The following is a 12066-nucleotide window of genomic DNA, read 5'->3' on the forward strand; positions in this document are numbered from 1 at the left end:
ATTATATATAAAGTAACCTGGCTTTGAAAGTGTTGGATCAAGAAGACTGACATTCTTATGTAAATCATCACAGTTATGTTCATGAGCTGAATGAACGACACTATGGCAAAATATATATATATATATATATATATATATATATATATATATATATATATATATATATATATATATATATATATATATATATATATATATATATATATATATATATATATATATATATATATATATATATATATATATATATATATATATATATATATATATATATATTTAAAAGATTTTTGTAATGAAGGTGCTTAAAATTCTCACTCTCATACTGAAGTTGTTTACTTATGTAAGATTTTCCTCTCTTTATGAAGTGTGATTGTGATGTGTGTATAAGTTTTACAGCTTGAAGGTTCCCAATGTTATAGTACAGTACTTTAATCCCAAGCATAATAACTACATTCTTTTATTGTATAGGATGAACTCACAACAATAATTCTCTTAATAGAACAGGAAATAATATTTTGTTGTTTTGTTAAACAGCAAAAATACGTACAGAGGAAAATTAAAAGTTTTGGAATGTCAGAAGCTCTTTCTGATTTATATAACCATGTTTATGTTCACTACAGGAGTATCCTCTCTTAAAGCAGGAGGCCATGTGGTACTCTCCACACCATGGCTGTTGCAGGGGTAACATTTTCAGACAGATAAAGCACTGGTACTTATATGTGCATCTGATGGGAGAATATTTATAGCCTTCCATCGGCTTATCAAGTCTTAGAGGTTACAGTCCTGGCTGGCCACAATCATACAATTGGTACAGTTCTCCTGTTACAGCCCCAGTACTGTAATGTACTATACTAAGAAAAGGGTCTGGAAGGTAAAGGTCACCACTCAAGGTTGAGAGCTAGATGAATCCTAACACAGTAGCAGTTTGTGCACTCAAAACCCTTCTATATCCATCATCTGCCATTTTGGATTTTCAGTAACAAGCCTCAGTCCAGCTGTTTCCCAGCTTGAAGCAAGTCATTCTCTGGAGAGCTCTGATTCATAACAGAGTTGATGTGTGCTTACAACTTGTATTTAATACATGGGGAAACATGCAGCTATCATTAGCAGAGTGAAGTGTAATCCAGCCTTGATATGATTTTGGTTACAAGAATTATTACAGTTGTGTTGACTGTCAATTGCCAGTTGAGCTGGCAGTAGTTTGGGATGCTAATCTTACCTGTCCTGTGTCAATGGTAGGTTCTGGTGTCACTATGTCAATAACTTTGTGTATCTTTCAGGATAACATTTTACTAACCAGATAGGTGTTTGGCGTGTGGGGCGGGAATATTCAGTTTGAAGCCAATAATAGGTTTACGAAAAGCCCTGTATAGGATGTCAGTTGGGGACTGACTGAAATTCTGCTTGCAGGGTTATAAGAACTGTCAGTGTTTTATTGGGATAGCTGTATTTTAGAATTGGATGTTGCATACCTTTCTGGACAAATTCTTATGTGAGTACTGTACAGTAATATTTCAGCAGTTGCTCAAGATAGAATTTCATCTCCTTTGTTGAACTTAGATGGCTTTTCTCTTCCTTGGTATTTGAATCAGTAAGAAGTTTTAGGGTGATAGTTTTCTGTCAGTCTGAACAATATTTTGGAGTTCTAGTTGGATTTCTTGAAGCATGATCTTTGCAGCAAAGTACTGTATGATTAATGTTAGTGCAATTTCTTAGGAGGATTCTTAAAAGATTCTTCTATAGGGGAGTGCCTTAGACAGGCTGTTATTATTGGCTTTTGGGTGTTAATTTTTCTTCTAAGGCATTTAAGGGTATATTTATGTCTTAATTATGATCATTGAGGCTCTTAGCAAGGTCCTGGAGTCACTTGGGAACCTGTTGATAGAGAACTGGCATTGTCTTCCACAAATTTGTTTTTCTTGTTAACCCTGGCATCAGGTAGATGGGTACTGTACTGTATATAAGATTATGCCATAAGAAGGGGGTCTAGTTTTGTGTCAAAATCTTAAACAATAAGTAAAGGCTGCTAAGGCAAGATGCTGTAAGCACTGAGACTTAACTTTCAACCTCGAGTGTTGACCTTCACCCCCAGGTCCTTCTCTTGAGTGCTAGATTAAGATGGTAGAGCTGTTCTAATTGTTTAGTTAATGCCAGCCATCAGTGTGGAGGGTTGGCCTGTGTTACAGCCTGTAAGGCTTGATGGATACAGGCATACCCCAATAACCGACACATCTAGGGACCTTGAAAAGTCATTGGTTAGTGAATCAACGGTTACGAAGTAATTAATCCCATAAGAATACGTATAAAAAATTCAGGGGGTTAGGTACCGGCTACCCTCAAAAACTCCCATCTACCCTTGATATATATGTTGTGCAGACTGTCAGGCAAGAAAATAAAGCAGACATAAAACAAGCATAATAAGCATTAAATAAGGAATGTAGCATAAATTGACTGTTATTAACCTGTGTTGAGGATGGTAGAGACAATCTGGGGTGGCAAGTTCAAGTCTACCACCAATCTTTGCTGGTCCATCACCACTCTTATTACTCCTTATTACACCTTATCACTTTACAGTATATCAGGCTGCCCCTCTTGGGGGCAGCACAAGAGGAACTATCACTGGGGCCTTTAGGCATGATTGCATAACACTTAAGTCAGAAATAAGGAAAAAACACAAAGTCTGACACATGGTAAGTGTAAACAAGTGCAGAGAGGTGGAATGAGTTGGAGGTAGCACACACAGCCCTCTCATGGCAAGAAATCGCAATACACCACCACTCTCCAAATTCCAAATAGTATTTCTGCTCCTCCCCTGATCGTTGGATCTCCAGAGTATCAGCGAAACTTGCAGGGTGTTTCCCCTATATGTAATTGGCAGTTGAGCGAATCAGCAGTTAATGGGACGTCGGTTTTTGGGGTATAAGTGTGCAAGTCTCCTGGTGCCAAGTCTACTATAAAACAGAATTTCTAGGATCAGGTTTGGATTTCGTAGTCAAACTTTTTTCCCCCCTCGGTGTTCAGACTAAAACCTAAGATATAGGGTGAGTGTTATTAATGATTTTTATTAGATACTGTATGTAGCCATTATATTATTATGCATTTATTTGTTGAAGAAAATACATCTTACAAATGAAAATATTGCAACTAATTTGCCACATCAGTGAAGATGAAAGAACTAAATATTTAACATGAGTCCCAGTACCCAGTTGTAGCTTTAAGAAATACTGTACTTGTGTGTACTGACAGTGTTGCCATATCATACTAGCCATTACATGGATACACAAATGTCCACACCCACAACCCCTGCACACATAATCCTTGTCTCTTCTGTATTATTTACGTTTTTGTCTTACTTGTTTCAGCTCTCTTAAAAAACAAACAAACATAGTTTCTCTAACTTTGATGCTCAAGGAAGTATGACCTCATTCTCAGTCTTTAAATACTGAACAATTTTAATGAACAATTACAATTGTTAGAGGTACAGTGGCACAGATTACTAATATACAATACTACCATTTCTTAACATTACCTCATCATTCACACTTAAGAAATTTTCACAAGGTATGAGATAATGTGCAGTGGATGGGGTTTGTTAAGTAAATATCAATAACTGGTGATAATCTGTGGATGTGTAAAGAGGAAGGTAGTGAAGTGAATCTAACATTACATAGTCTATATTGGTGTTGAGAATTAATACAGGAACATTTGGAATAAGTTTTAACATTGTGGGAGTGTATGTGTATATGGGTTATCACGGTGAAGGAGTGTGCCAAGACTGTTGTATTTGGAGAACAATTTATGTAGATATATTGATATAGATGTGTACAGGCATATTTATTAGATCCAGTATGAATTAGTTTCTTATTTCTCTTTTCATTCTTTTTCTCAAGGTAGCTACTGAGACCCCTAATGATAGTACAGTACAAGGACAACAAAATACTTATGTAGCTATATTAGTACAGTAAAGTATTGTACAGCATATTGTATTAGATGAAGATGCTGATTTAGCCTACATCTTATACTTTTATTTTGGACAGCGAAGTGGCTTTTGAGACTGTGAGATGGTCAGCTATAGGTGGAGAAAGGGAATTTTTAGTATGGTTCAGGCTACACCTATATGGGCAAAAAGAACCTTGATATAAATTTGAATTCTATATTTATTGAGTTCAGTATACATGTTCCTTCTCTTAAGCTTTCCCTAGTATTTACATTCTTACTCATCTAAAATAAAAGGAGCCACGCAGTCATAAATATTGCACAATTACATGTAGGTACAGGTAGTCTTATGTTACACAGTTATGTTGCCACATACAGTTACAGGTGTCATGTGTTGCTATACTAACAAGACCATATACACGCACACAAGCACCTGGTATCCTACATTTATATGCAGACAATATATTTTACTCTACAATCATTAGAGTATTGCAGCTCAAGGTTTCAGGTCATTAATTATAGTATTTAACTATTTATTATGCACAACAATTTTTATAAGCATAAGCAATAAATATTTTTTGTAAAGCAAATGACCTTCACATTCACATACAGTCACATATTGACACACACACACACACATAGATAGTCACCTGTTAACACTCACTTACTGACAGTCATGTCCTGGCTGGCTGTGTGATGGTATGGTGGTAATCTTACTGAGTTGGCAAACTAGCTGCTGCTGGTTAAAATTCCCTTTGATTTTGCATCTGATACAAGTTGATATTGGTAAAAATATGACCATATACCCAGTGGCTTCTTATAACCAAATCTAAAATGGGGAGACATATCTATCATAATCCTCTAGTTCTGTGATGGCCCTGGATCCTCATGACTGTTGCATCAATGAATGCACATAGTAATTGGGTGCCTGTAAGCAAATAGATGTTATTACATGGTTTCACAATGTTACTTATGGGTACAATATTTTATGAAATATTATTTACCCCCTGTTGTGGGCTCCATAATGTATAAACCAACTCAGAATTGTCCACTTATTTGCTACATGATATGGTTCAGGTACAGAAAAATATATGCAAATATTTTCTTACTGATATCTCATCTCCCATTATATATGGTTCATGCTAGTGCTGTATGAGTTTATATTCCCCCATAGAGAATGAATTGGTACAGTAGTTAGTAGATGGTTGGGTAACAAGCTCTGCACACAATGTCATTTCTGCCCACACCGCCAATTAGGTTGTTAACCAGTTATTATGCCAAAAAATACCTTTATTAAGTCTTGAGGAATGTCACTAGCTTGCAGGTGTCCTGACCATGGAGAAACCTTGATAGCCATTAATCAGTTGCTTAATGTTTAGTCACAATATTGCACATTGAATGGGATTAGTACTTAAAACCTTTGCAAGGCTTCCCTTTTTCAGCTTGAAAAAACCTTTTGAGATGATTCAGTTTTTAAGGAAAGAATAATTTATTACAAGATAGGGTATACAGTATTTGAATTGTTGAAAAATGTGGTAAACTTTGGGTATCTTTTCTTTTTTTCTTTCTTAATTTGAAGAGTGATTTGGGATTCGTTGTTCATTAATTCTTGTGGTAGTTAAAATGTAGATTTTGTAATGAGGAAATCACAAGAATTAAAGGATGGGATATATAGCTGGTATACACATGTAGAGAGAATGAGAGTTGGAAGCGTGACAACATGAGAATTTGTAGGAAGCGAGTAGGTGCAGAGGCAGACAGAAGGATAGTGTGAGAGAATGTATGTGTAAGAAAGGTGACTGATTGTTGGAGGAGTCTGCAGAGGTGTACTGAGTTGATGTGTTATGGGAGGAACAGATATAAAATATACTAAATGATAAAGATATTATGATGAAATTTATGTAAGATTCATCTCAAGGATAAACTGGTGATGATTAACATTCATACATACATCATAGACATGACTTAACAAAGACAGTTACTTATTAAGATGTTTGGTGAGTGGAGTGTGTCCATGGGTATTGTGAGCTCCGAGTGCAAAGACTACCTTACACATTTGGTTCACTAATAAATAAGGTACAGAAATAATATCTCTTGTACTCGACATTGAAATGTTTGTATGGGCAGTTTTGATTTATATTTTGTTTTATTATTCAAAATTTGTAACATTTTATTACATTGTTTGTTTCAGTTGGACATGTATTTAATCTTATAGGTTGAGAAATTAATATAATGAAGCATTTAAAATATCCTTGAATAAAATTTAAGAGTATCTCAGGATTTAGTTTTGTAATAAATTAAATAGACATCAAATTTCACAACATCATGGATGAGTTTGCAAAACACACGGTGGAATATCAAATACTGTATTGTAAGACCTACCATTTACAGTACCCACCAGTTACTTAAGGATGAGTGTCAGATGATGGTGATATCATTGTAATCCAACAGTTTAACACTAATGTTTGTTGTAAAAGATATTTTTAAATACTGTGTAGGAAATGTCTTTAAATTTTAGGATTACAGTATTTAAAATATTTCAAAATAGTTTATGAACTTTTTATACAATAAGAAATCACTTCTGTATTCTGCCAATGTATGCCTATTGTATCAGGAGTGTTTCTTATATTACAGAAGACTGTTGTAAAGGTAATCATACAGTTACAGTATAGTGTAAACCATGCTGTAAAGATAGGTCAGTGTATCTGTCCACACACACCTCACCTATCCCAGGAAGGTGGATGGACAGTGACAACCATTGCAAAAAATATCTCATTGTCACTCAGGTGAAGTTACTTAATTGGCTTGGATAATTGCCGATATAATTTTGTATCTGCCAAATTTTCACTAGGCTGTTGATATTAAACCACTCGGTAGCATTTTTCAACAAATAGAGATATTTTGAGTGAGTGTGGGAATCATGAAAAATAATACTGTACAGTACAGCATATGGTTTGTAATGCTTAGGATACTGCATTACTTAGTACTCTCTGAATAGGGAGGACTGTCATTAGGTAAAAAGAGGATGACCATTCAGGAATTAGAACATTAAACAGTTTTCATTTGGCAAACATATTTTCAGTTGCCAACATTTAGAGACATAGTGACAATACTATAGTGTTTGCTTCTTTTGAAGTTTGTTTAAGTGTTTACAGTGTAATTGGCAATCAAACACAGTAATAGGAAGATCAGTTAATATATATATAGTATGTTAAGATTGTATTATATAACTAAATTTTAAATTAATTTAGCTACATTTATATTTACAACATTACGTAATTATATATGTATACTGTATATGGGACTCAAGAATATTTAAATTTAAATAACTTTAAAGGTATTTAAAGCAGGTTTTATAAGTAAATAATGTCATGGGCATACTGTGACTACCAGGCACTCACCAGACACACTCCTCTAGAATTAAGAGCACAGTCAATGTCTGGAGTATTTGGTCTGTGTTAGCTATGTTCTCCATCAGCCAGATATCTGTTTTTCATGACCTGACACCATTTTCTATGTTCTTTTCGGCATTATTCACACTGGCAAAATCTTTCGACCACAGCGGGTTGTATATGATATTCGTGCTTGGCTGAATATTTCATTATGGTTGTAGGGAAATTATCGGTGAAAATAGGGATAATGGGTGCTGGTGAATCCCATATGATTGTACTTGGATGATGGACAGCAGAGATAACACATATCCGGATAATTCTAATGTTGGCGTACTTGAATTTAGGCGAGGAAAATAAGCCTTACACATTCTTTAACTATAATGAAATTGTAAAACATGATTTTATTTTATGAACATTATTTTTTTATTAACTTTATTATTGTACCTCTAAAGAAATGAATATCCGTAGACTAAGGTGACAACTGTATAAAGCAATCACATCTAGACCTTGGCTGCCGTGATAGCCAGAGTTGTGTTCTTATGCATTGCCGTGTGAACGTGGTGCAAACTCTCCCGAAAAAAGCATATTATGGTTTTGTTTAGATGACTGTTATTTGTTTATTATTTTTAAATACAGTTCCTTACCCATGTAAGTTAAATAAAATGAAGTGAAAGAGTTGATAGAATTTTTTATTCCAATGATATTCTCGGACCCAAGAGAGTTGTGTGGTGTTACAGCAACTAATCTAAAAATAGCAAGTTTTGGAGACTATACGGACGTTCACTATATGAAAATCACTTTCACGCTATCTGAAGCAATATTGGCTTATACAAGAAATGGTAAAGCTCTTAGTCAGCATACCACTCCTCACCCCCTGTGGTGAACCCTCACATAAAGTAAAGTACCAGTTGTATATAGTACAAGATTAATACATACAGGTATTTAGTCTAGCAATTTGTTAGGTACTAAAGTACCCATTTCAGGTTTTTTGTTATTCGTGAACATAATTTTTTAGGTATAATACTGTATTGTAAAGTTTTGTTTCATGAATATTTATTTTTTATTTATTTTTTTAAATTACGGGTTTCTTGCTGTTTGGGAACCAAAATTCCATTTAATGTATGTTTCTGTTGGGAGGGAAAAAGAAGGAAAACTCGGGGGGATTAATTTATTGTCAGTCAGCTGGAATGGACTGTAGAGCAGCAAAAGAATGAGGTAATACACAGACACTCAATTTAAGATTAAGTACAGTAGGTAGTAGGCAGCTACCAAACTGGGAGGTACTACCGCCTGGGAACATATTGGAAGCATAATGTATTGTCTAATGGTTGACTGCCATATGGCATCACAAAAATTGTGACCAAGTCCCAGGTTGCTGATCTGACTTTCTGCCTCATTTACACAATTGTAGGGTCCCAATTGTTTCTCTTTGACAACACATCCCATACCCCACAAATGGTGACCCCCGGAGATTCGCACTCACACAGGATGGAGGAGAAACAGATCACGCTCCCAGTCTTCAAGCAACATGGAAGACTGGCTTATCCACCCAGAAGCAGCTCTCATCGGCTCTACAGCTACTGTCTCTACACCGCAGGTTAGACACCCTAGAGCAGCACTGCTTCTCTAAGCAGACACCAGCTCCTCTTCCTGCCCCAAGCACCACGTCCTACCGACCCCAGCACACCCGTCCTGCCTCAGACGCCGCCCCCCGGCCCAGCAGTACTCCCTGCCGCTTCTCCTGATGCAGTCCCTGCTCCCAACACGGCCCATGCGCCTGAGTGCGGACCCACATACCCCTTTTCTCCCTCAGGTACCCCCTGCTACTGTCCTGCACCCTGCTGCTGTCGTGGACCCAGCTGCTGCCACGAGCCCTCATCCGCTTCTGCTGACGCAGCCCCTGCACCTGACCCAGGCCCACACACCCCAGCAGGCGCATCTGACGACTCTGTACCTGCCGTGAGGGAAGCACAACATTCATCGCCTCCACACACCCTTTTTCTCCCTCTCTACTCCCACAGATATTGTGTATCTAGACAGTTGTCTCCTCTAGCGGCCGGCTCATCCACGCCCTCGCCGTTATTGCTCATATGTGGCATGCACCGCCCGTTCTGCCTCACATGTGCCATGCAACCCTGCAGACAATAAGTCTCCTACACTGCCTGGAGGGAAGGGGGGAGTATTGTAGTGGATTTCTCCCCTACAAACGCTGTTTGTCGCTAAGTAGCCGACCCCGCGAATTCCCCAGTGTATGCCTCGTAGTCTGGGTCAACCAGCGCTGCCATACATCACGGAGGTCAACTACTAAGCCACGCCTACCCCCGCTATTTAAGACCTGACCTTGTGGTGACCTCTCTCTACTTCTAGCTACAGCCACAGCAAGCAACACCACCTACTCCGCCGCTGCCTGGCGGCCCTCGCTCCCGCCGGCGAGCATGGCGACCCACAAGCTGTCCTCCTCTGAGCATCCTCACCAACCAGCTCTCTCTACATCACGCTTGTAACCAAGCTGCCACTTCCCAGCACCAAGCTGCATTGTATATCCAATACAACATGTATACAGAGAGCACATTGTGAGTTTCCTTTCTCCATCCCATCCTGAGTGAGAACCCAAACAACCCGTACCCCACAACCCCACCACCATTATCGCCATCAGGCACAGCACCCAAGGGGCCCCCAGCAACATCGTATGGTGGACGGCTTGTGTTTTGGGTTACCACCACTGATCTGAAAATATTGCTGTGGTTTAATTCTGTTCGTCTGTTATTGTATTGAAGATTAGTGTCATATAATTTTCAACATCAGGTTTTTCGATCGGAAGAGATATACAGAAATAGGTGCCGTCTGTGTGAATGAACTTTTCTCCAAGATGACAAAATGGATTAATTTAAAACTTTATACAGATATGTCACTACAATACACGCCTTTTCTTTTTTCAAGATTGTGTGTTGGAAAACACGCTGTTGCTTTAGTACTGAGAGACAATCTCAGGCAGACGAGCTCCAGAGTCCCCGAGGAAGAACAGACCTGCGTGGCGTGTGTTATCATTCTGGAGTCGAAGTGGAGTGTGGACGTCACTTTGACTTTGGTCAAGTAACTCCGACACCCACACCCCCCACCTCCTCTTCCCTGACTAAACTAATAACAATACACAAAGGAAACAGCTCATGGTCGGTTGTTTCCCCAAACTGTTTGCACCCACCCGAAAACGTTAGATGAAGGTCACATTACTTACAACACGATACTCCATATGTCATTTTCTGTAATGGATAATTTCATATACTGTATGATACTTGGTAAGCTGAGAGTCAGTGGTGCATGTAAGCAAGTTATTACTGTTATTAGTAATACCACTCCAGTAGCATTATTATTATGTATTATTATTATTATTATTATTATTATTATTATTATTATTATTATTATTATTGTGGGGTTCAGGATGTTTGGTTCACACTCAGTATGGGTTGGAGAAAGGAAACTCACAATGTGCTCTCTATATACATGTTGTATTGGATGCACAATGCAGCTTGGTGCTGGGAAGGCAGCATGGTTACAAGCTTGATGTAGAGAGAGCTGGTTGGTGAGGACGCTCAGAGGACCAGCCTGTGGGTCGCCATGCTCGCCGGCGGGAGCGAGGACCGCCAGGCAGGCGGAGGAGGAGGAGGATGTTGCTGGCTGGTTGGTGTAGGTAGAAAAGGGAGACAGGTCACCATGAGGTCAGGTCTTAAATAGCGGGGGTAGGCGTGGCTTAGTAGTTGACCCCCGCTCCGTGATGTATGGCGGCGCTGGTTGACCTAGACCACGAGGCATACACTGGGGAATTGGTGGGGTCGGCTACTCAGCGACAAACAGCATTTGTAGGGGAGAAATCCACTACATTATTATTATTATTGGCAATAGTGTTATAAGTAGTAGTTGTGGTACAAGTATTAGTAATAATAATAGGAGTAGTAATAGCCTAGTAATGTTAACTATAGTAGTATTATATACGTCATTATCTATATAACTACTACTACCATTATTATTAGTAGTAGTAGTAGTTCGTCTTAATTAAGGTCGCTGGTTCGGGCCTCACAGACGGGAAACAAAGGCATAGCCGAACGAGAATGCAAACCTTGGTTCACTGACAGACTGACATTCATGGTGTATTGCGATGCCGTGGAAGGGGGGGGGGTGTAAATCCGGACTATTCATTTACCCGAACAGGAAGTGACGTTGTGGGGTACGGGTTGTTTGGGTTCTCACTCAGGATGGGATGGAGAAAGGAAACTCACAATGTGCTCTCTGTATACATGTTGTATTGGATGTACAATGCAGCTTGGTGCTGGGAAGTGGCAGCGTGGTTACTAGCGTGATGTAGAGAGAGCTGGTTGGTGAGGATGCTCAGAGGAGGACAGCTTGTGGGTCGCCATGCTCGTCGGCGGGAGCGAGGACCGCCAGGCAGGCGGAGGAGGAGCGAGGGCCGCCAGGCAGCGGCGGAGGAGGAGGTGTTGCTGGCTGCGGCTGTAGCTAGAAGAAGAGAGAGGTCACCACGAGGTCAGGTCTTTTATAGCGGAGGTAGGCGTGGGTAGATAGTTGACCCCCGCTTCGTGGGCGGCGCTGGTTGATCTAGACCACGAGGCATACACTGGGGAATTTGCGGGGTCGGCTACTCAGAGACAAACAGCGTTTGTAGGGGAGAAATCCACTACAACGTCATGGCTAGGTAAACTAAGCAACAAGAACATCAACAAAAGAC

The 12066-nt window shown here is 39.1% G+C and overlaps 1 protein-coding gene across 1 annotated transcript in view; it reads left to right on the forward strand.

Moving 5' to 3' along the window:
* LOC121873189 (putative uncharacterized protein DDB_G0271606) overlaps positions 1-103 on the forward strand; it is a gene marked incomplete at its 5' end in the record, with an annotated part of 2658 nt that extends 2555 nt beyond the window's left edge. The window contains one exon of the mRNA XM_042376530.1: positions 1-103. This exon is cut by the window's left edge and continues 2555 nt beyond it.
* Positions 104-12066: the final 11963 nt, after the last annotated feature.

This window comes from Homarus americanus, unplaced genomic scaffold, assembly GCF_018991925.1.
Source record: "Homarus americanus isolate GMGI-L3 unplaced genomic scaffold, GMGI_Hamer_2.0 scaffold55640, whole genome shotgun sequence".
NCBI lineage: Eukaryota > Metazoa > Arthropoda > Malacostraca > Decapoda > Nephropidae > Homarus > Homarus americanus.